Here is a 3,517-nt window from a genome sequence, read left to right as displayed (position 1 = left end):
TGTCTCCCCTGTTCCACCCCACCCCCGCGCATGCCCCATGTCTCCCTCCTGTTACCCCCCGCTCATGCCCCATGTCTCCCTCCTGTACCCCCCAACCCACGCTCATGCCCCGTGTCTCCCTCCTGTACCCCCACCCCCCGCTCATGCCCCGTGTCTCCCTCGTGTTCCCCCCTACCCCCCGCTCATGCCCCGTGTGTCTCCTGTTGCCCCCCACCCCCCGCTCATGCCCCGTGTCTCCCTCGTGTTCCCCCCCACCCCCCGCTCATGCCCCGTGTGTCTCCTGTGGCCGCCCACCCCCTGCTCATGCCCCGTGCGTCCCTCGTGTTCCCCCCCACCCCCGCTCATGCCCCGTTTTTCCCTCGTGTTACCCCCACCCCCCGCTTATGCCCCGTGTTTCCCTCGTGCTACCCCCCACCCCCTGCTCATGCCCCATGTGTCTCCTGTTGCCCCCCACCCCCCACTCATGCCCGTGTCTCCCTCGTGTTCCACCCACCCCCCGCTCATGCCCCGTGTTTCCCTCATGTTACCCCCACCCACCGCTCATGCCCCATGTCTTCCTAGTTAACCCCCCACCCCCCGCGCATGCCCCGTGTGTCTCCTATTGCCCACCACCCCCTGCTCATGCCCCGTGTGTCTCCTGCTGCCCCCCACCCCCGCTTATGCCCCGTGTCCCCCTCCTGTTCCCCCACCCCCTGCTCATGCCCTGTGTCTCCCCTGTTCCCCCCACCCCCCGCTCATGCCCCGTGTCTTCCCTGTTCCCCCCCACCCCCCCGCTCATGCCCCGTGTCTCCCTCGTGTTTCTCCCACCCCTGCTCATGCACTATGTCTCCCCTGTTCCCAACCACTCCCCGCTCATGCCCCGTGTCTCCCTCCCGTTTCCCCCCACACCCCCTCATGCCACCCCACCCCTCACACATGCCCTGTGTTTCCTCTGTTCCCCCCACCCCCCGCTCATGCCCCGTGTCTCCCCTGTTCCACCCCACCCCCTGCTCATGCCCCGTGTCTCCCTCCCACCCCCCGCTCATGCCCGTGTCTCCCTCGTGTCCCCCTCCGCTTATGCCCTGTGTCTCCCCTGTTCCACCCCACCCCACGCGCATGCCCCGTGTCTCCCTCCGACCCCCCGCTCATGCCCTGAGTCTCCCCTGTTCCCCCCCCACCCCCCCGCTCATGCCCCGTGTCTCCCTCGTGTTTCTCCCACCCCTGCTCATGCACTATGTCTCCCCTGTTCCCAACCACTCCCCGCTCATGCCCCGTGTCTCCCTCCCGTTCCCCCCCACACCCCCTCATGCCGCCCCACCCCTCACACATGCCCTGTGTTTCCCCTGTTCCACCCCACCCCCTGCTCATGCCCCGTGTCTCCCTCCCACCCCCCGCTCATGCCCGTGTCTCCCTCGTGTCCCCCTCCGCTTATGCCCTGTGTCTCCCCTGTTCCACCCCACCCCACGCGCATGCCCCGTGTCTCCCTCCGACCCCCCGCTCATGCCCGTGTCTCCCTCGTGTTTGCCCCGCGCTCATGGCTCATGCCCTGTGTCTCCCTCCTGTACCCCTCCACCCCACGCTCATGCCCCGTGTCTCCCTCCTGTACTCCCCACCCCCTGCTATTGCCCCGTGTGTCTCCTGTTGCCCCCCACCCGCCGCTCATGCCCCGTGTGTCTCCTGTTGCCCCCACCCCCTCTCATGCCCTGTATTTCCCTTGTGTTACCCCCCACCCCCCTGCTCATGCCCCGTGTGTCTCCTGTTGCCCACACCCCCGCTCATGCCCCATGTCTCCCTTCTGTTCCCCCACCCCCTGCTCATACCCCGTGTTTCCCTCGTGTTACCCCCCCGCTCATGCCCCATGTGTCTCCAGTTCCAGTTGCCCCCCACCCCCCGCTCATGCCCCGTGTCTCTGTCGTGTTCCCACCACCCTCCGCTCATCCCCCTTGTTTCCCTCGTGTTACCCCCCACCCCCGCTCATGCCCCGTGTGTCTCCTGTTGCCCCCCACCCCCCACCCCCGCTCATGCCCTGTGTCTCCCTCGTGTTCCCCCCCACCCCCCGCTCATGCCCCGTGTTTCCCTTGTGTTACCCCTCAACCCCGCTCATGCCCCGTGTCTCCCTCCTGTTACCCCCGCCCCCTGCTCATGCCCCATGTCTCCCCTGTTCCCCCCACCCCCCGCTCATGCCCCGTGTCTCACCTGTTCCCCCACCCCCCGCTCATGCCTCGTGTCTCCCTCCCGTTCCCCCCACCCCCGCTCATGCCCCTAGTCTCCCCTGTTCCCCCATACCCCCCGCTCATGCCCCGTGTCTCCCTCGTGTTTCCCCCACCCCTGCTCATGACCTGTTTTCCCTTGTGTTACCCCCCACCCCCCGCTCATGCCCCGTGTCTCTCTCTTGTTCCCCCACCCCATGCTCATACCCCGTGTCTAACTTCTGTACCCCCCACCCCCGTTCATGCCCAGTATCTGCCTGTTCCCCACCCCCCCAGCCCCCGCCCATGCCCCGTGTGTCTCCTGTTGCCCCCCACCCCCGCTCATGCCCTGTGTCTCCCTCGTGTTTCCCCCCACCCCCGCTCATGCCCCGTGTTTCCCTTGTGTTACCCCCCAACCCCCGTTCATGCCCCGTATCTGCCTCCTGTTCCCCCTAACCCCCACTCATGCCGCGTGTCTCCCTCCTGTACCCTCCACCCCCTGCTCATGCCCCGTGTCTCCCTCCTGTACCCCCCACCCCCCGCTCATGCCCAGTATCTGCCCTGTTCCCCCCACTCCCTGGTCATGCCCCGTGTGTCTCCTGTTGCCCCCCACCCACCGGTCATGCCCCGTGTCTCCCTCGTGTTTCCCCCCACCACCCGCTCATGCCCCGTTTTTCCCTCGTGTTACCCCCCACCCCCCGCTCATGTCCCGTGTCTCTCTCTTGTTCCCACCACCCCCCGCTCATGCCCCGTGTCTCCCTCCTGTACCCCCCACCCCCGCTCATGCCTGTGTCTCCCTCCTGTACCCCCCGCTCATGTCCAGTATCTGCCCTGTTCCCCACCCCCCCGCTCATGCCCCGTGTCTCCCTTGTGTTACCCCCCACCCCCTACTCATGCCATGTGTTTCCTCTGTTCCCCCCAACCCCTGCTCATGCCCCGTGTCTCCATTGTTCCACCCCACCCCCGCTCATGCCCGTGTCTCCCTTGTGTTACCCCCCACCCCCCGCTCATGCCCCGTGTCTCCCTCGTGTTCCCCCCACCCCCGATCATGCCCCATGTCTCCCTTGTGTTCCACCCACCCCCCGCTCATGCCCCATGTCGCCCTCCTGTACCCCCCACCCCGGCTCATGCCCCGTGTCTCCCTCCTGTACCCACCCCCCCTGCTCATGCCCCATGTCTCCTGTTGCCCCCCACACCCCGCTCATGCCCCGTGTGTCTCCTGTTGCCCCACCCCCGCTCATGCCCCTTGTCTCCCTCGTGTTCCCCCCACCCCCCGCTCATGCCCCATGTGTCTCCTGTTGCCCCCCACCCCCGCTCATGCACCGTGTCTCCCTCGTGTCTCCCACCCA

The sequence above is a fragment of the Ambystoma mexicanum genome, chromosome 8, assembly GCF_040938575.1.
Source record: "Ambystoma mexicanum isolate Mex_15411 chromosome 8, UKY_AmexF1_1, whole genome shotgun sequence".
NCBI classification, from domain to species: domain Eukaryota; kingdom Metazoa; phylum Chordata; class Amphibia; order Caudata; family Ambystomatidae; genus Ambystoma; species Ambystoma mexicanum.
Note: the sequence above shows the minus strand (reverse complement) of the source record.